Raw genomic sequence first — 22,750 nt, 5'->3', positions numbered from 1 at the left:
AGACATATTCAAGTCAATTTGCCTAAGGCATTGTTCCACTACGATGAGGATGCAATCGCATACATTTCTAGAGAGGATGCTTAACATTTCCATTATTCAGACTTTCATGAGGTAATTCATTGCGACTATTCCTAATCATGTTGTATTTTTGATATTTTCTTACGTAAACAATGCAAATAGTAATTATTTGCCCACTTTACTTTCTTGAAGATCATTACAGGAGCTCCTAAGTAGTAAACCCGATGGTGAGGCAACGATTGGGTGGTTATGCCCCGAGCAGACCTCTGTAACCAAATGCTTACATAACCCTCGTGATGTGGTAGATTACCTGAGCGGGGTATTAGAGAATCAATGCGTGTGGAAAACAAGTTTATATTAGCCCCCTACTTTGAGGAGTAAGTTTAAATATGTCACTCCTAAGTTGTTTGTTAAGTATAGATGTTAACGTCTAACAACTGATGGATTGTTATATATATATATATATATATATATATATATATATATATATATATATATATATATATATATATGTATGTATGTATGTATGTATGTATGTATGTATGTATGTATATGTATATGTATATACATATACATATACATATATATATACATATACATATACATATACATATACATATATATATACATATACATATACATATATATATACATATACATATACATATTATATAAACTTGCCTTCGGTTATGGCTATGCATGACTAGATTAGATTTGTGTCATGTCAGTGTGCGCAACAAGACAACGTCGTTGATTATGTCCTATACGTGATGAGGTTTATGTTTGACATAGTCAATAGGTGCACGGAAGCTCAACACGTTGAGGAGGTATGGTTTTTTTTGTTTTCATTCGATCAATACTTGCTTCCATTATTGCAACGAACAATAAATGGAAAAGTGAGAACCCGAGGCAAAGTAAGAACCCGAGGAAGCACTAGCCCAGGCAGGCCCAGGCAGCTGCAGCAGCCATGGAAGCATCCCGAGCAGCTGCAGCAGCCATGGGAAGCAGTCCGGGTGTGAATTTTCAGTGATTTTACTCGTACCTCATGCAATTTTGTGAACTTGGTGCGTAATTGTTAGTGAAAATGGTAAATAAATCACTTACGCCGATTTTGGATAAAAAGTGTACTAAAACTTAGTTGGGTGCTCTTTTGATGTGATATCAAAACTTACACGCCTAAGACTAGGTAATATGGGCATGGTAGGAGAAACAAAAAGTTCATATGAAAAAAAAAAATGTAAAAAATGGGCAAAGTAGAAGTGGAATAACCGATTTTGGATAAAAGTCGTCCTAAAACTTAGTAAATTACTATTTTGATATGATTTCAAACATTAAACATGTAAGACTAGGTAATATTGACATGTTATGATATAGAAATAGTTCATTAGATAAGAAATGTAGAATATGGGCAAAGTAGAAGTCAAATAGCCGTTTTTGGATAAAAGCCGTCCTAAAACTTAGTAAAATGTTATTTGAAGCTGATTTCAAACATTAAACACGTAAGAATAGGTAATATTGACATGTTATGATAAAGAAATAGTTCATTATATAAGAAATGTAGAAAATGGGCAAAGTAGAAGACAAATAGCCGATTTTGGATAAAACTCCTAAAACTTCGTAAAATGCTATTTGAAACCGATTTCAAACATTAAACATGTAAATGTAGGTAATATTGACATGTTATGATAAATAAATAGTTAATTATATAAGAAATGTAAAAATGGACAAAGTAGAAGTCAAATAGCCGATTTTTGATAAAAATCGTCCTAAAACTTAGTAAAACCCTCTTTTGATGTGATTTCAAACCTTAGACACCTAAGAATAGTTAATATGGGCATGCTATGAGAAAAAAGTAGTTCATTTGATAGAAAATGGGAAAGTGAGAACCCGAGGAAACTACAGCTAGGGTGTACAAAAACTGGCCCGGACCTGAAAACCAACCTGAACAGGACCTGTTGGGACCGGAGCTGATTCGGACCTGTAGATTCAGGTCCGGTCCCGGTCCTTGAAATTTAAGGATTTCGGGTTTCAGTTCCAGTCCGGGTAAAACCCGGAATTTTCAAGTCCGGACCTGAAACTGGTAAAGCTACTTCTTTTATTTAATAAGTCTAAACAGGTCGATAAATAGGTCCATAACAGGTCCAAACGGGTCTAAATAGGTCCAAACAAGTCTAAACAGGTCCAAACAGGTTAGTAATTTTATATCATTTAAAATAAGGGGAAAAAAAATCAATAATCAAGTTTATTCAGGTCCAAACCCGGACCGGACATGATTTTTCAAGTCTGGACCAGAACCGTACCTGTTGATTCAGGTCCGGTCTCCGGTCCTTAAAAATCAAGGATTCAAGTTTCGGTCCATTCAGGTCCAAGTCAGGTCCGATCTAGTTTTGGACCGGTGTACAACCCTAACTGCAGCACCCGAGGCAGCTGCCTCAAGTTATGCCAGGCAGCTGTAATAGCAGCCCAAACATAACCCGAGGCATGCCCAGGCAACTGCAGCAACCACCGGGAAACTGGCCAGGCAGTTGCATCAGCAGCCTAGGCAACTGCCCAGGCAGCTACAGCGGCCATGGAAGCATCTCGAGCAGCTGCATCAGCCATAGGCAGCAACTCGGGGATTAATTTTATGTAATTTTAGTCGTACCTCATGCAAATTTGTGAACTTGGTGCGTAATTGTTAGTGAATATGGTAAATAAGTCATTTACGCCGATTTTGTATAAAAAAACGTCCTAAAACTTAGTAAAATGCTCTTTTGATGTGATATCAAAATTACATGCCTAAGACTAGGTAATATGGTCATGGTATGAGAAACAAAAAGTTCATATGAAAAAAATGTTAAAATTGGGCAAAGTAGAAGTGGAATAGTCGATTTTGGATAAAAACCGTGCTAAAACTTAGTAAAATGCTATTTTGATATAATTTCAAAAATTAAACACCTAAAACCAGGTAATATTGACATGTTACAATATAGAAATAGTTCATTAGATAAGAAATGTAGAAAATGAGCAAAGTAAAAGTCAAATAGCCGATTTTGGATAAAAGCCGTCCTAAAACTTAGTAAAATGCTCTTTTGATATGATTTCAAACATTAGACACCTAATACTAGGTAATATTGACATGTTATGATAAACAAATAGTTCATTAGATAAGAAATGTAGAAAATGGGCAAAGTAGAAGTGGAATAGCCGAATTTGGATAAAAGTCGTCCTAAAACTTAGTAAAATGCTATTTTGCTTTGATTTCAACATTAAACACGTAAGACTAGGTAATATTGATATGTTATGATAAAGTTATAGTGCATTACATAAGAAATGTAGAAAATGGGCAAAATAGAAGTCAAATAGCCGATTTTGGATAAAAACTGTCCTAAAACTTAGTAAAACCTCTTTTGATGTGATTTCAAACCTTAGACATCTAAAACTAGGTAATATGGGAATGCCATGAGAAAAATGTAGTTCATTTGATAGAAAATGTAGAAAATGGGCAAAGTAGAAGTCATATAGGCCTTATTTGGATAAAAATCGTCCTAAAATTTATTAAAACCCTCTTTTGATGTGATTTCAAACCTTAGACACCTAAGAGTGGGTAATATGGGAATTCTATGAGAAAGAAATTATTCATTTGATAGACAATGTAGAAATGGGAAAAATAGAAGTCATGTCGGCCTTATTGGGCCATTTTGTAAAAGAAACAAACCTGTATATGTTGCTTTTGAAATATTTGACATACATTTAGTTTGAACTTTTTTTTTTTAATATGAATGATGTATAATGTTTGGTTTTTTCTATTTTTCTTCAAAGGTTTGCAAGATTTAAAGGGAAGGCCCGTTAACAAGGCAAGAAATTGATGAAATTCGCGAAATATGGGCTTTTTTCGTGACATTTGATGGCATCTAGTATTAGTGAGCTTGAGCTTTGTTATTATGAGCAATATTTAGTTATCTTTTTTTTATATATGTACGTTAATTATATATAATTAGTACGTATGTACTATGTAGTATATATTATTTGTGAGTGTTATTATTATGCATTTTGGTGTAATTACATATTATTGTTAATTAAATATATTATTGATGTTACTTTTCATATGAATATTTATTTCATGTTATTATTGTATTATTATTCTTAAATTTGTAATATTTTAATTATTAATATTATTTAATATTATTAATAATAAAATTAAAATTAATAGTAATATTAATAATAATAATATTAATAATAATAATAATTTTCATAATGACAGATTAATATGTATATTAAAACAGGTCACTAATACTATTATTATTAATTAATACTAACTATGGAAAAAAAATTCAAATGGTAAGCGGTTTGGCGCCAAAACCGCTTGCCATTACACTTGACATAATATTATGTCAAGTGCAAATGGCAAGCGGTTTTGACGACTGAACCGCTTGCCATTTAAATGGCTATTGGCAAGCCCCCTAAGCCCATGCGGTTCAAAACCGCTTGTCATTAGGGGGTTTGAACCACTTGCCATTGTTTTTTTCTACTAGTGTGTATATATATATTATCATTATTTATTATTTCATTGATTATTGTTATACAAACATCAAATACATTGCCTATTTTAAAACAAAATTGGTATCAAGTGTCAAATTTTGAGGCTTAGGGTTTAAGGTGATTACAGACAATTCAATTTTGATCAACCAAGTCAATGAAATTCAATACTGAGAAATTTGATAGGCAAGTGAATTTTGCCTATGACAATTTGTTAGAGATATGATATATCGAAAAATATATGTGATACATTTTCCCTATAGATATTGTTATGAAAATAATATATTTAGTATTATCTTATGTTAAGTTGTTATTTAGAAAATATATCATTAGAATATATGGTATATCTTTTAGGAATATTGTTTCCTATCTTATATTCGTAGGTTTTGTATAAATACTCTACCTATCGATAAATAATAATCAAGTCATTCTATTCGATTTTTCCCCTAATTTGTCATGGTATCAGAGCCCAGGTTTGTTGGGCTGTTTATAACTAGGCATTTGTCAAGCCACTGGTTAAGGGGCCTCTATTGGATGTTCATTCCCAAAGAGGATTTATATTGTACCTTCTGGTGTGCTCTAAGTTCTAAGGACACTCACAAGTGAGGGGGAGTGTTGAAACCCATTGTAGCCCACTTGTGAGTGTCCCACATTGGAGAAAGAGGAAAGATAGTTCCACTTTATAAGGTAGAGGAGTTACTCCTACTATTGTCAATTGGTTTTAGTGTGGAAGCTCCAAAGCCTTATTTGTGGACCAAACTCTCCTCCTCCCTGTTCGGGTAGCCTAGGCCCATTTCATATTGTTTCGAAATTTATCACAATTGGATATGGTCATGTTAATTGGTCCAAAATAGTTGTCACAAGGCTCTTGGTGATATGATGTATCCCATAGGCATGCAAGCATGACCAAGGATACATGGGAGGAAATTGATTTGAAAGCTCTATCGGCAATTCAACTTTAATTTGTTTCTCAAATGAAGTTTTAAGAGATGTTGCCAAGGAGATGGCTTCAATGGATTTGTGACTAAGTGTGTGACAAACCATCTACTATTCGAAAACAAATAGACTTCATGATCTTTGTTTGATTTTGAAGAAGGTAAACCATTTGAGTCGCGTTTAGATGATTCCATCTCTATTATTATGGATTTGTAAAACAACAATGTAAAATTCGATGATGAGGATACGACTATTATCATTGCAAAACAATTATTAATCGACCAATTATTTAATAACTGATAGGCTTAGCGTCTAAATCCACATGAATAGAATTTATGTTTAATTTCTATATTGGAACAAATACAAATTAATAATTGATCTTTACTGTGTGGATCAACCTATCTGCATCATTATCAGGATAGTATTGGAAGAAAATTTTACCATAGTCCTTCAGCCTTTTGTATAATTGGGGCCTATCTTTGTTTATCAGTTCCTTTAGAGGCCCTATCTCTTTTTCTGGGTTTGGAATACAAAACATAGCTAAAGATACCCGATCATTATATGGGCTTACAACAACTTTGTGGGCTGGGCTCTTAAATATGCCATTACTTGCAATATGCAAATACATGTAAGTACAAGTTTTAATAAGGCCTTGTTTGGTTTGATGTAAAAGGTTTTCATGGAAAATGAATTTTCCATTTTTTCCCATTTTTTTTTGTTTGGTTTGTTAAGGAGTGGAAAACAATTTTTCAAGGGTGGAAAATTTCATCTTTAATGATGGAAAACATTTTCCTTCCAAAAACAAGGGAAGCCACATTTTCCTCTCTCTTCCTTACCTCTTTTTTTACTTCCCTCTCATTCATCCCTACATTTCCACTCTTATTTTTTATTTTTCTTGGACTTTTCTTGTATGCAACCAAACAATGGAAAACTAATTTGCAATTGTGTTTTTCCTTAAAAATATTTTTTCCATGAAAACTAATTTTCCATTGAAAATGTTTTACGTTAAACCACTTACCATAGAGTGTAAACTTTAAGAGACGAATGGAGTAATAATGTTAAAACATGAATGACGAATAATAATTACCTCCATTTGATCTCCAATAAAGAGTAAGATAGCCTCAGGGATGATAGGAACCCTAAACCACTTACCATCTTTCAAAATTTGTAGCCCTTCAATCTTATTGTCTTGTAAGACAATGGTAATGGCAGATCCATCTCCATGTGGTTTTAAACCATCGACTTGATTCGAGGCCGGGCATCGAGGATAAAAATTGAACCTTCCAAGTATTGTATCTTCTTCATCAGCCCCCCATAGCTCGAAGAAGTTGTTCTAATTTATTTTCAATGAACGTGCCATAGCTCTTAGGAGTGAGTCAAATAACATCTTTGATTTAGTCGTATAATTCTCTAAAATTGTCCTGTAAGCCCAAATTCATTAGTTCCAATTCAATTTCGTTGCATATTAAACTTAAAATATGTAATGCATATATGTATAAAAAAAACATTGGATTCAAATTCTTTTTTAAACTCCATTCATATAAGTGATTATTGTAAAAAAAAAAAAAAAATGCTAGTGATTAATTTTTTCGACATTTTTTTGATAGGAAGTATAAATTTGAGAAACTGTCTATAAAACTCCAAAAAAATTTGAGAAACTGCCTAATAAAAAAATCTTGTAATAAACCTCTTATAAAAGGTAAAAAGCTGTACAAGAATATCTCTGGTCGGATTTCAATCTTTGAACGACTTTTCTGACATTGATCCACCTTAAAATACCTCCAACACCACCCGCTTTCATCGTCAAAACCAACACAACCCAATTGAAACTACCTCCATTAAGCTGAAACCACCCTCCAACAAGGACGGAGCTACATGGGGGGAGTAGTAATAAACCTGTATATGTTGCTTTTGAAATATTTGACATACAATGACATTTGTTTTTATATATTGGTAAATTAATCAAGTCAAAACCATTATGTGAATAGTGAAAAAGTGAAACTGTAACACTTATTAAAACACGGAGGGAGTGGTAATATTCTCGTTATAACTTAAGTTGTACTTAACGATTGCTGCAGTGGTTTGAATCCCATTGTTTGGGGTTTTAATTAGATCCTAGATCAAGCCCCTTTTCACATCAATTTTTTTTTTATTAAAGTGTTAGTTGGCCCCTATAGCTTTAAAATCCTGGCTTTGCCAAAAACACCCAATGAAGGTGATTTTAAAGGGCTTTTTTTTAATTTTTTTTTTGTTTTTCCTGTGTGGTTGGTCAATGCTGAAATAATTGGTCAACATAAAAAATTCGGAAAGAATTAGTCTTTTATAATATTTTTCCTTTTATTAGATAATTTCTTACAACTTTTTTTTGATAAGGTAGTTCTTCACAAATTTTGGATTTTATTAGGTAATTTTTGATAAAAGATCTTAATTAAATATGTTAAACATTTGAGTGGATTGTGGACCTATCTGACCACGCATGATAAAAATATCAAGTAGATTATTTGCTCACAATAAAAGGAATCCAAAGTATAATAGAGAGAACGTTTAAAAATCAACCTATAATGTGCGCTCTAACACACTTTGACATTGAAACTGCCTGGTTAGACCGAGCGGAGATCTTGTTTCTCTTAAAACATATCAATGTTCGCCTCAATTTTAAGTTCAAAATAATAATTTAAAGATGTTAATTACGATCAAAATTGCACATAGAGATTGTAAAAACAAAGCAAAGCAATATAAAACCTGAAATTGGAAGGTTTTTGAGGCCAAAGCTCAAATTTGCACTTAGCCAATGGAAAAAGTAGGAGGTGCATATTATCATTCCAATTTAAAGTCTTTTGTTGGTATACATCATCGTTCGCATAGCCTTGAAGTGGCGCATCAGATGAACTGGATGCCTCTGTACATTGTAAAACAAGTTAAACGGGTGCAAGATGCATCAAAGGTTAGTATTTGCTCATTTGATGATTAAATGAGCAATAAATGTCATGTGTAATAGTATATATGTTACCTTTGCGAAAGTATTTTTCCTTTTCGTTTGTAGGCTGTGCAAAAAATTGCTTAATGACTCCTCGTACCTCTTCAAGAAATAAACTTGTCATGCCGTGATTGACAACCTATATTTCATACGTACATACATAAATCTACATTTATCTCGATCATGATTCATGTATAAAATATATTCAAAAAAATATACATCTTATTGTTTAGGTATAATTATATTAAAATAGTATATGCGACTGTTATTTTCAAACCTGGACGCAACCCCAAGAGTTAAGGGCAGAGTGAAGCTTTGCAAGCTCTTGAGGAGATGATGATGAAAGGAGCACGAGATCAATTATTGTACAATCCATCATAGGAAGAAGAACATCACCCTCTTCTTGTGTGTGCTCATCCTTGTGTTTGATGTATCTCTCTGGCACAACGCCTTCGCTTTCGAGTACTTCTTGCACAGGCTTGAACGCAACCGTAGGTAATGCAGCCATGATATAATGTTAAGCAAAACTCCTTAGATAAAAAAAAAACCAGCTATTTTAATTAGCTTGAGAAGCAAATTGTAGAACAAAGAGCAGTGGCTTAAATATGGAAAGGAGGTGTACTTATATTGAGGAAGTCTTGGTACATACACTACATAATGGTCGTTTTTGTTGTATTATTAATGGCTTTAATAGCATTTTTGAAGTTACTCTTGAGATTATTTCTTTGTGGTTATGAGTTAATTAAAATTCCTTGTCACCCTTAATTTATGATGATTTATTATGATGGAGTTTTATTTTTACCTTACTTTGGAGGTTACCAACTATTCATCACGTATTCAATCTCTTATTTATTGATTTGATTATAAGACTTGTAACATCAATTTTGTGGTGACAAGTATTTATTTAATTTTAAGCCATCTTTTGGTTGTTGATATGACTAAAAAAAATGTTATTGTTTCATTTCCTTATATAATTCATCCATTGTGTCTATATATATACATATATTTTATTCATCCATACAATCTACATTGAGCTTGTGGGACTTGAATTCCTCACCCTCAAGTTCATGAGTGTACAAGTGATATTAACCTTAATGAAAGAATCAGACCGTTTGTAAAAAAAAAATAAAAAAAAAAGAAATAAAAAAAAAAGAAAGAAAGAATCAGACCGACAACTAAACATATTTGTACGACAGACGAGCCAAATTTCATTTTAAAGGCAATGGTTTTTCAACGATATCACTATTAAATCAAATTTTAGTTAAGTCATTAGATTAGTCCCGTGCGATGTACTTTTTAAATAAGAAATAAATTATAGACACTTTAGCACATGTTGAGAGAAAATAAATACTTTATTTGTAGTACTTTTCTAATTAAATATGGAAATACAATATCCAAAATTCATTTTTTCATATTTTTTTTTTGAATCAATTAAACTATATTATTAACTATTTTTAACAACTACTTGTAAATAATAAAATAGCGTAATATGTGTAGAAGACTTAAAATTTAAAATTCAATTTGAATTTAATTTTCAAAACAATGCTAAATAGGGTAGCTCAAAAAGGGGGAAAAACAAAACAATATGACATCACCCTTGCATTTTGGCGGGAAAAAAATTAAATAAGAGAGTAACACGTAAACAGTGATGATGTCAGCAGTTGTTACTTAACTAATATTTATAGATTAGGGTAGGGTTTTTTTTTTAATTTTTTTTTATGTCAAGTGGGCAGAGATATTTTGTATAACAATTGAATAATAATAATGTAAGGTAAGATATGATTCTTGTTGATACAGAATTACAGATCTAAAGTATAGCTATGGATCACTAGAAAACTTTTAAATAATGCATGCTTTCTTGCTATGTTTGTTGCCATGCTGGAATGTTGGTGGGTTTATTATTTAATTATAAACAACACTTATAACAGCAGTAACAAAATGTAAATAAAAAATTTGTATACGTCCCCTCGAAATAGTCACACATAAATACAATCCACCAAAATTATATCTATTTAAGTACTTTAATTTTTTTTTTTCCTAACTAAACCCCTTTAAGAAGAAGGCTCCCCAATACTATATAGAAAAGCAAAACTTAAATGTATATCACGTGATATTTAAATAAATTTGGAATTTTCATGGAAATTATAGAGAATTCATTGACAGAGAAGCTAGCTTTGGAGGAGGATAAATGCTGATTATACAAAGGTAAACATTTTATTTTGAAATTCATAATAGTTTACTTTTGAAATTACCACATTAAAAAAAATAGGAGAGATGATTCCACCTTATTATAAAGTAGAGGAGTTCTCCTATAGTCCTACAATCTATCACCTAATTATTACTATTATTATTATAAATAACATGTATATTTCAAAAAATATAAAATATAAAATAATAACATATATTAATTTTTTCATTAAAATATATTTATATAAATGATTAAAGTTATGTGTGTTAATTAAAGGGATTGTTAGTTTAGATGAACTACTACGAGAGGGGGGGTGAATGGTAGTAGGTTCCAATCGTGAAACTTATGCGGAAATTAAAAACAAAACATAAAAGGAACTCAAAGAACACAACAAATTTTACGAGGAAACCATCCAGTGCCTATCTGGAAGTAAAACATCGGCCTTATTGGGACTTATAAACAAATTTCATTATAATAGGCAACTCTCTTATTACAATCTATTACACAGACCTTTGCTTCGCAAGTTCCACCACGGACACTTGCCACTTGATAAGAACCTATCCTATTAGACCTAAGACACACTCAGGTACCTTTTTCGACCCAAGACACACTCAGGTTCCTTTCGCGACCTATGACACACCCAGGTTTCTTTTTCTCACTGTGCAACCCAAGACACACTCGGGGTGACTCACTACCACTTGAATTTTAGAGAATTCAAACTCATACACTCAAATGTGAATTTATAGAGAATTCACAATCTCACCCCAAAATCCAAAACACTCAAACCCATTTTCCCATTACAAGATCTCAAAGAATAACTCTAAATACATATATATATAAATAAAGAGATAAAACTAATATGTTGGACACTCGAGATCTGTCTGGAACTCACTGGACAAACTGTAACCAAAACCTGATAGGAACTTTGACCAGGAGAATTGACTTAGCTTCGTGGTGAAGGATAAAACCATTAAGCACAACAACTACACTTCGTCAGCCTCAACTTTGAATGAATACATATGAGCATATTTATAGTACACTCGAATTATTCATTTCATCTCGAAAAAGATAGATTTTCTGAAAAGATAAGTTTAAAATATATTTTCTAAAAACCAGTTTTTCAAAAATATATCTTTTTGTTAGGAAATAAAATATGTCAATAATAATAAGATAAACTTAACATAAAATCATATTTTATTCCAATCTTATCTTTTTGTTAAAAAGTACTTTTTAAACAAAATTATCTTTTTCCAAAAGGGATTTATTAGAAGATAAATATCTTTATTCAGTAAAACCAAATCCCTAAAAGATATGCACGTATTAGGTAAATATATATATCATTAAAACCGACTTTTAACGACGTGCATACTTAAGATCCTATTAGGTTCCCGAACTCTGACAGTCTCTGAGTTCCTGACAAGTGAGTTACTCTAATTTCATTGACTGTCTGGGATTCACCTTGGTTCTGTATAGACTTGTTCCAGACTGAATTTTATGTCCAACATACTTACATGAATCCTAGAGTAATATATTTCTATTTCTCTGTCTTCATGTTGTTTCTCTGAAACTCTTGTTCTGAAATCATGTAGTCTTGATATATTCTGAATCTTAGGGTTTGACCCAGCATTACACCGGAACCAGGTCGTTACAACCCGTTGCGAAGTTCCTGTTAAGAAAATTCTTGAAGTTCCATTTCTAGAACTCTTTTTCTAACTTTACTTGTATCCTCATGGATCTTCTAAAGTTCCTCTGTTTCAGTTCCTTCTTCAACTCCCAGAGTTTACTAAACCTGCAAACATCACAACACTAGAAAATCCTTATTAAATGGAAGTTTGCTCAATCATAACTATCATAAGGGTCAACAAGTTGCCCCTTTTTGAAGATGACAAACTGAGAAAACTTCTAAGGATAACAAAGTAAAATAGAAGGTTAGTTTTTTTCATTTATAAAAACAATAAAGAAAACTTAACTAAATTAAAATATTCCTACACATACATGACCTATATATGCATAGGATACATACCTTATGAGGCTAACATATGCAAACACATATTTACATAGTTACCATCATGGTTCCTTAGCAATCATCATGCTTATCAACCATAACACTTATCATTGTTCTTGTTCCTCTATTGCTTATTATATATTACTCAAGTTCCTTACATATATACCTGTCATTACTCAGGTTCCTTATACCCTGCTCCAAGCATAACTTGTTCTTTCTATGCACAACTAAACAAACAGGGATGCACTTGTTTACAAATATTAAAAATTAGATAATCATCAAAACCTAATTACGCAACAGGGATGCACTTGTTTACAAATATTAAAAATTAGAGTCACTAATTCATGTACCATGTTATGGGCGAAATTCTCACGACACAAAGTAAAGTCCTTAGTGTTGTCCTACGACCAAGACGACCGTTGGTTAGACGAGTCTTGGTGTTTAAGCTTGAATAAGATGGGGAATTCCAAGGAAAATAATAATGGTCATTTCCAAGCAATAGCAAATGTCAATAACGCACCTTAGTGACGACGCACCTTAGTGACGGACGTCAATACTTGACGCCCGACAAACTACAACGAAGTCTAACGGCCTTCAGTGACCTCCGTCGACCTCCAGTGACCTCTGACGTCCTTCACTCATACGACGTCTGAAGATGACACTGACGCCGACGCCCGATGTCCAACCATGACGCGTCTCGCAGTGCGACGCCAAAAAGCTGCGGAACAAGTCGATGTTGTTACTAGTGGATCCTATAATCAAGGAGAGAATTTCTGGCAGCCTTTAACCACTCAATGAAGTTTTTACAATGGATATGGAGCCTAAACAAGTCCACATTCGTCAAGGGACCAAGTCTTGAAGTCAACAAACAACCTCCTTAAATCAAGGAAGTTATCCTTATCTTCCTCAACCGATTTTCTACCACTTAATGGCCTATAAAAGGAGAGCAACGACCATCCATTAAGGCAGATCATACATATCATATTCCAAGCATAAAACACCATATAATTATACACTACAAGATACATCGTCAAAAGATACATCATGAGGCTCCGTTCGACGATCTAAACGACGACAAGTCTTGTTTCGGGGTTTTCTGATGTCCTGCGGGAGAGTTACAATTCTGAGACTGGAACCGGACGCCTGTACCTGCAAAATAACGGAGACTCCTGAGAGCTCCGCCTCCAACGGTCAAGTTAGTACCTGATTAAGGAGTAATTAATACGGAAATTAAAGTAATAAGATCTCTCTAGGTGAGAGTGCTTAGTGTTGGTAATCTGTGTCGTTAGCGAGATTAGCCGGTTGTTGGTGTTCCGTAATATTTCTGTTCTTCGATTCTTCGATTCTTCGATTCTTCGATTACCTAACTAATGAGGATTAATTAAGTATTTATAGCCTTGAGAAGCGTGCCACCCTCTAGGTTTAAGGTAAACCTAGGGCTGATCGGGCCTCTAGACTGGATTGGGCCTTGATGGCCGGTTTTCCCATTTGGCATGGGTGGACACGTGGCGTGTCTAAATTGGTCCGTAGAGGACGTATCTGTGATTGACACGTGGCAGGCTCCTGTTGGCCTTCGTGAAGGACACGTGGCGGAACCTGGTTGGTCCACTTGTCAGACGGTGATTGGTGGATAAAAATCCCCTAATCATTTGCCCCTCACAGGTGGCATGTGACTAGTCACGTGTCGCCTGTGACAGGTGTCGCACGGTGACAGGCGACGGCCTGTTACAGGTGTCACTTTGCAAACGGCCGAGAGATTTTCCCGCCCAAATTTTGAATTTGGAAGCGACCTTTCGCCTTCTCACCTTGCCTATATAAGGAAGTGCTGACTTCGGTCATTTTCACATTTGAGAACTTTGCGAGAACATTCGGACCCCTGAACTTGCTCTGACATTTCGGACCTTTTCTGCCTACCGCCTGTTCTGACAAGCCGACTGACCCGGACTTCCAGGACTTCATCAACCGTCACTCGTTCAGGTAACTCAGTTCTCTTACTCTTAATTTTCTTTTTATTTTTTTTTAAATGGCACCACGGAAGCACACGACACGACCTAAGTTAGTGATCAGCCGGTCACCGGGGACGGCTGAATCTAGGACTAGGAGTGCCGCCTGCCCTTTTCTGGACCCATCTTTGCCCTTTATACAAAGTCCGACTGTATCTGTGTCTATGCAGAACGTGATGGCCAGAACGAAACAGACTGCTATGATATCAAACTCAGACGGCTCCTCCCAAAGGGTGCTCCTTAGTGAAACATCTGACCAGGCGCCAGATGTAGAATTGAAACGAGGCGACTGTCAAGCCGACAGTTCTGAGAGAGGGGCCAAGGTGGTTCTTTCCCATCTTACCGTTGACATGTCTAATTTTCCTCCTGCTCCTTCTAAGGGAGAGGAGGCAGGCCCCTCTAGGAGAGGGGAGGAGTCGTCCTCTTCGGACTCGTCAGAGGACGAGTCCGAGTCCAGCTCTTCTGGCCACAGTTCTCCAGGCTCAGAAGAAAAACATAGCCGCCTACAAGAGGCGAGACTTTCTCACGCAGTTGAGAAGGGGGACAATTGGGCGGAGCCGTCCGCCTCTTACAGAGAGGAAAACGCCCCCTACTACTGCATGGTGCCCCGGGGCCGGATCGCAACCATGCAAGACAACGTGGCGAGCTTTATTGCTAACCACAAAATGGGCCCGGAATTTTTACTGTTTGTGCCGGATCCAGAAGACACTGTCGTCTGGCCGGCTGGTACCAGCTATGGTGACGGCTGCTTTGGCTGCTATGTGGCGGCCATCAAAGCTGGACTGCGCTTCCCATTACATCCGGCTGTTCAGCGGATTTTAGATGGGTATGATCTGGGGTTATGGCAGTTAGCCCCCAACTCTTGGGTAAACGTACTCGGCTATGTGGCCGGGTGCGAAATGTACGGGGTGGAGCCAAGCTTTGAGGCTTTCGCCCACATGAACTATCTCAGCCGGACCCCTAAATCGGGAGGTACCGGCTGGTATCAACTAACAAGCCATAGGGGTTACCTCATGACGAGAGGTAAGGCGAACAAATGGAAGGATTGGCGGAACACCTTCCTTATCATTGAGGGTTCAGACACGGAGCTGAACCAACGTTTTAACAAGTGGAATAGGGATCCGCCTCTTCTCGCAGGCGGCCGCAGCATGCCGCCTGTTCCCCCAAAGGCTAAAAGAGAGATCCTAGACAAAGGACTCTTCAAAGTAGAGACTAGGGTGAACTCTACTTCAGGGGTACGAGAGCAAGTACCCCTAAACTGCGTCCCGAGCTTCAAGTGGCTCTATGACGAGTAATTTTTGGCCGCCTGTGGCCTCAGCAGTCGGTGCTCTAGAGGTAGCCGGCCTGACAAATACTCTGTTTTTTCACGCCTTGTTTACTTGGGATTTTTACTAACTTTGCTGTTTATTTCTTGCAGCTGACGCCATGAGTAAAATATCAGCATCCAAGACTGCGGCGGCCATGTTGCGGGCCTCGCTCATGAAACAGTCGTATGCCGACTCCCCCAACAAGGAGGCACCCTTGGTAAGCTTCGAAAACTCTTCCTCTTTTAGTTGTCTTATGCATATACTAACTCTTTTTGTTTTCAGTCTGGCACTCCAAGGGCTTCTTCCTCGCAACAGCCGGACCCCAAGGCCCGGAGGACGACTGTTGCAAGCTCTCCTGGGTCTTCCAGGAAAACAGTGGCGGCTGAGAAGCAGCCGGCCACTTCTTCAAAAACCCAGGCGGGGCCGCCTAGATGTATGGACACTCACTTGTAAAAACTCACCCTTGCTTCCTTCTTGACTAGGTCTAACTTGTTTTTTTTCTTTCGCTTAATGCATCCGGCCCTCAGGGGCTTGACTTGGTTGAGGTAGCCAAGTCCATGGTTAAAGTAGTTCCTCCATCTGACAGGGAGGCGGTCAGGGGTGCCGACACCCTTGACCTTGATGGGATTTCAGGGGTCCTTGCTGAGGTATACTTAGCATATTTTTGAGCTTTTGAGTTCCAGGACGCCTGTTAACTTTTTTGTTTGGAAACTGACGCCTGTTTTTCTTTGTACTTAGGCCCTGCTCCGAGTCAACAGCCTTCGCAAGCCGATTGATCGGAAAAACAAAGAGGTAAAGGCCGCAAAGGCTATGGCCGCTCCAGCTGTGATAAGGCAATGTTTCAAATTGCCCAAAATGAAGTACTGACCATTGATCTTCTTTATTATCAGGCGCAGGCTACCGCCGCTGTTCGGGCTCAGTTAGAGGCGGCCCAAAAGAAGGTTGACGAGCTGGAGGCGACCGTCACCAACCTTAAGGCCGAGCTGAAACCTCTTCGCCAAAAAATGCACTCTTACGAAGCCATGGAGAAATCTTTGGCCAACGTAAAAGAACGCCTGGTGAACCAAGAGAAGAGTCTTACCCAAGAGCTCTCGGAGAAGGCCGAGCAAGAGAAGAAAGAGCTCGTCCGGGAGATGGTGGAAGACTCCGCTCAAATCCAGCGCATGACCTGGGAACGACTGTTCCCCAGTGCCGACTTTGCCTCATGGGAAAGAACGTACCGCCAGTGTTCGGAAACATATAATCAACAGATCCTGGCGGCTGCTGAAGAAGAGGCATTGGAAGGTGCGTTGGAGGAGGAAGAGCCGGTCGTGGCGCTTGTGCCACTTGGGGGTAAGGCATCAAAAGAGGGTGCAGCTAAGGCCGAGTCCAGCAAGAAGAGTGCTGACCAGGCGGCAGCTGCTGATACTGAACTGCCCCCTTCTTAAGCTTTAAGTATATTTTTTTTTTCACGGCCTGCGTGCCGTTTGCTTTGTAATTACCCGGCCAGGGGCCGGGGTTTTGAATATTCTGCTGGTCTTTAATGGCCGGCTCATTTTTAATCAAATTTTTGTTTTGGTTCAAATTTGTCTAAGTATTTTTAATTTGTTCACTAGACCGACTGTTGTGTATGGCCGAACGTTAAGATAGGTACAAATAGTAAGTATGCCGCCTATGCCCCTGGATGACTGGTGTTCTGTTTCCAGGGTAGATGATCAGTCGGCCATTTATTCAATCGGTATTCGAACTATTTATTCAATTTGTCTGACCAAGTAAATAGTATTTCCTAGTTGCCAAGGAATTAAGTAGGATAACAAGCGGCGGGTGCCGGTTGTTTCCCTTTATTGCCAATGTTGGCTTTTAACTCGTAATTTGTTAACCTAGCAAGAGTATTGGTTGAGAGCCCTTGTTTATTAAAAACAAGTGGACGACTCATACCTTTTAGGCTCCATACTAAGTTTGAGTGACTATTAACTTAGGAGTTACTTAGTCTTCGTCACAATCTAGATTGAGTAGTAGAGGTACCAGACGGCGTAGGCCGGCTAGACCCCTTGATTCGCCAATGTTTGTTGGCTATTAACTCAATAGGTTATCTAGTAGGAATAGGGGTTTGAGTGCCCTTGTTTGTTTGAAACAGGCGGACGACTTAAACTTTTTAGGTTTTATACCAAATTTGAAGGAGTGACTGAGTTAACGTTGGAGTTACTCAGTCGCCGTCACTTTTTTTTGAGAAGTAGAGGTGCCAGGCGGCGTAGGCCGGCTAGACCCCTTGATTCGCCAATGTTTATTGGCTATTAACTCAATAGGTACCCCCTGCATTTATCCCAAGTAATACAGGCGGTCATCTGACTCAGATGTCAACCGCTACCACTGGTTTGGTTAGTGATAGAGTTATCCTTGTCTCAAAAACGGCTACGTGGTTGCCCTTGGGGACAGTCGTATAGGTGCCGTGTAATTAGTTTATAGAACAATGTTCCACCCAAAAGGGAGCTGCTCTCTGCGACGAATTTCATCCGGAGGGATGCCGTCGGACGCCTGCTATGATGTTGGGACAAGTCGTATTAGTTTTGTAGATTTGATCAGTTGGCTTGGCGCCTGGTCTGATCATTCGGCCGGTGGCCTTGGTAAGTTCTTGGTGAACGTAGGTGCTAAGTAAAAGAAGGGTAGCCGCCTGTTAGGCACAGGGTCGGCCAGGCCCTAATCCTTTTAGCTTATTGTGAGAAATACTCAATGGAGAGTAGCCGACTGTAAAGGAACAGACGGCATGCCCCTCTGAAGATTGAGTGAAACTCAAATGGAGAGTAGCCGACTGTAAAGGTACAGACGGCATGCCCCTCAGAAGATAGAGTGAAACTCAATGGAGGGTAGCCGACTGTAATGGTACAGACGGCATGCTCCTCGTAATACAAAAATTGAATAGTAAGTGCAAACTTTATTAAGTAGCTCTTTACTTTACATCTTTCAGAAGAAATATTTTTTAAGGTTATCTACATTCCAAGTTCGAGGCAACGGTTGTCCGTCTGGTGTTTCAAGACGGTAGGTACCGTCCCTGACTTCCTCATAGATTCGGTAGGGTCCTTCCCAGTTGGGAGTTAGTTTGCCAGACTCATTAGCCCTACCAACTGCTTCCATTTTTCTAAGTACAAAGTCCCCTACTTTGAGTGGACGCCTGTGTACTTTTTTGTTGTATGATCTAGTCATTCTCAGGCGATAGATCTCATGGCGCAAGACAGCATTGCCCCTCTTTTCAGGAAGTGAGTCTAATGCCAGGCGCATGGCTTCCCAGTTTGCCTCTTCGTCATATAGCATTACTCGAAGAGTCGGCTCGTAGTGTTCTATTGGAAGAACAGCTTCTGCACCATAAGTTAGGAGGAATGGAGTTTCTCCAGTCGCCCCTTTTTCAGTCGTCCTAATGGCCCAGAGAACATGTGGTAGTTCATCCGCCCATAGGCCGCCTGCTCGTTCAATCTTTTTCTTGAGACCGTCTGAGATGATTTTATTAAAGGCTTCTACCTGGCCGTTTGCTTGTGGACGGCCGACAGATGCAAAGTAATGTGCAATTCCTTGGTCTCCTAACCAGCTTTTGAGAACAGGCGTCTCAAATTGGGGACCATTATCAAAAACCATAGACATGGGAACCCCGAACCGAGTGATGACGTTTTTCCAAATGAATGAAATTACATCTTTCGTCTTGATTCCCTTTACAGCCTCCGCCTCCACCCATTTAGTGAAGTAGTCAACGGCAACAAGTATATACCTTCTGCCGCCTGTAGCAGGCGTATATGGACCCAGAATGTCCATGCCCCACTTAGCAAACGGCAGTGGGCTGTGAATGGTAGTGAGGTCAGTAGTCGGACGGTGAATTAATTTGCCAAACCTTTGGCACTTGTCACATTTTTTCACCATCTCCATTGCATCTGCTTCCAAAGTAGGCCAAAAGTAGCCCTGGCGCCTTGCCCTTTGAGCAAGCATCCTACCACCTATATGGGAAGCACAGAAACCAGAGTGAAGATCATCTAGTATCTCTCGTCCCTTTTCAGGAGTAACACACTTTAAGAAGGGTTGAAGGTACCCCCTCTTGTGAAGTTCTCCCTGTATCATTTCAATACAGGAGGCTCGTTTTTTCAGTGCTGCCGCCTGTTGAGGATCATCCGGCAGTGTCCCGTTTGTCAGATATGCCCTGATTGAATCCATCCAGGTTGAGCTTCTGTCTAGGATTCCAATAGGGTTTTCCTCGATGCTTCTCTTCTCCATCACTTCCCAAAAAACAGTTCGAGGAGTATCGGAGGAGGCGGATGATGCTAATTTTGACAGTGCATCTGCCTGGTTGTTTTCGGATCTCGGCACTTGGATTAGATGGAAATCCTCAAGGGAGCCGACTGCTTGTCGAACCGCCTGTAAATACTTGATCATGGCCGGATGGGTTGCTTCGTATTCACCATTGTACTGACTCACTATCAATTGTGAATCAGAACAGGCGTCTAATTTTCTTGCCCCTGCCGCCTTGCACATGCGGATCCCGGCTAGTAAAGCTTCATATTCTGCCTCATTGTTTGAAGCCTGAAAACTGAAGCGTAGAGCATACTCGAACCTGTCACCCTCTGGAGATTGACATACGACGCCTGCTCCACAACCGTTTGAAGTAGAGCTTCCGTCCACATATACCTTCCAGACTTGGTCTGGAACTTGAGAGTCAGGAGGACGAGTCATCTCTACAATAAAGTCAGCAAAGGCTTGCCCCTTCACTGCTTTTCTAGGCTCGAAAGTAACTTCGAGGCTCTGTATTTCTATGGCCCATTTGATCATTCGTCCGGACGACTCCATGGTGGTAAGGGGCCGCTTGATTGGTTGGTCGGTATACACGACGACTGCATGTGCCAAAAAGTAGGGCTTCAATTTTTTAACAGCCATGAAGAGTGCAAGACCAAATTTCTCCACTAGGGGATACCTCAACTCGGCATTTTTCAGTACGTGACTGACAAAGTAGACCGGGAGCTGACAGCCGTCCCTTTCAGCAAGGAGCACAGCGCTTAACGCATGATCAGAGACGGCCAGGTACATGTAGAGATCTTCTTTGGGCAAAGGGCTGACCAGCCTCGGCAAGGAATGCAAGTGAACCTTTAATTTCTGGAAGGCGGCCTCAGCATCCGGCCCCCATTCAAACCTTGCCTTTTTCTTAATTGCCTGGAAAAAGTATAGGCATTTGTCGCCTGATCGGCTTAGGAATCTCCCCAAGGCCGCCAGACAACCTGTTAACTTCTGAACCTCTCGGACGGTACGAGGCGACTGCATGTCAATGACCGCCTGTACCTTCTCAGGGTTCGCCTCTATTCCTCTCTGATTGATAAGGAATCCGAGAAATTTCCCAGACTCAACTCCAAATACACATTTCTTGGGATTGAGCATGACTTGGTGCCGCCTGAGTGTGGCGAAAGTTTCTCGGAGGTCCGTCAGATGATCTTTCTGAAGTTTAGTCTTGACAATCATATCATCAATATATGCCTCGACGTTTCTCCCAATCTGATCAAAGAACACTGTGTTTATCATTCGTTGGAAGGTAGCCGGGGCATTCTTAAGACCAAACGGCATGACCGTGTAACAGTATAATCCCTGATCAGTGACGAAGGCCGTCTTCTCCTGATCTTTCTTCCATAAAGGAATTTGATGGAAACCAGAATAAGCGTCCATAAAACTCATCAAGGCATGGCCGGCTGTTGAGTCGACCAGGTTATCAATTTTAGGCAGAGGGTAACTGTCTTTGGGGCACGCCTTGTTCAAGTCTGTGTAGTCTACACACATTCGCCAGGTGCCATTCGGCTTTTTAACAAGCACCACATTTGCAACCCAATCTGGGAAGTAACATTGCCGAATGAACCCTGCATCAAGTAATTTTTTGACTTCGGCGGCTGCCGCCTGACCTCTTTCTTCACCATGGTTCCGCTTCTTTTGCCGTACCGGCTTCTTTTTCGGATCCACAGCGAGTTTGTGTACTGCCAGATTAGGACTAATGCCTGGCATTTCATGGACTTCAAATGCAAAGATGTCCTTGTATTCTTTCAACAGGTTGTGAAAGTCGTCACCAAGGTTTCTCAGAGCAGTCGTCCCAACTTTGACTGTTCGGTCAGGACGGGAGTCGTCTAATATCAGGTCCGCATGCTCACCAGCCGGCTGAGGGCGGAACTCATCCGGCCGCTCCTCTGCCAATGATTGCTATTTTCTTGCTTTTCTTGCGGACTCTGTCTGGGACGCCTTTCTCTTTTTGTCGCCTGTTTCTTGAACAGGCGCACTCTCCTTGACATTGTCAAGGTCTGTTTTTTCTCCACTTGACCCAGTGGCCATAACAGTGGGCTTGACATCCGAGAGATAGCACTCTCGGGCCATCCTCTGATCTCCCCTTAGGGAGCCGACTGTTCCATTATCCCTTTCAAACTTAAGCAGCATAAGTGACGGGATTATAACAGCCTTGGAATTATTCAGGGTTGGTCGACCCAGAATCATGTTGTAGGCCGAGAGTTCCTCTACTACTAGGAACCGGACTACCATGTGTCGTCCTTCCCCTTTTTCGCCCAGGCGAATGGGTGGATCTACTCGTCCCAGTGGGTGGACGACTCCTCCTCCAAACCCTATTAAAGGGTGGGAGGCCGGATGTATGCAGTCCGTCTGATATTTCAGTTTTGACAGACATTTGCTGCTGATGAGATCTGAGGAGCTCCCGGTATCTATGAGGATTCGGCCAACTCTCTGGTTGGCCACTTTACATTCAATAACGAGAGGGTCGTCATGCGGCCCCCTTATTCCTCCTAGATCCTCTTCAGTGAT

General features: G+C 39.0%; 1 pseudogene; it reads right to left on the bottom strand.

Annotated features, from left to right (window-relative positions):
- Window positions 1–5,839: 5,839 nt before the first annotated feature.
- Window positions 5,840–9,047, bottom strand: LOC110731035 (annotated as a pseudogene).
- Between the last annotated feature and the right edge of the window lie 13,703 nt (window positions 9,048–22,750).

Source organism: Chenopodium quinoa, unplaced genomic scaffold, assembly GCF_001683475.1.
Source record: "Chenopodium quinoa cultivar QQ74 unplaced genomic scaffold, ASM168347v1, whole genome shotgun sequence".
NCBI classification, from domain to species: domain Eukaryota; kingdom Viridiplantae; phylum Streptophyta; class Magnoliopsida; order Caryophyllales; family Amaranthaceae; genus Chenopodium; species Chenopodium quinoa.
This window is presented reverse-complemented; position numbering and strand designations above follow the sequence as displayed.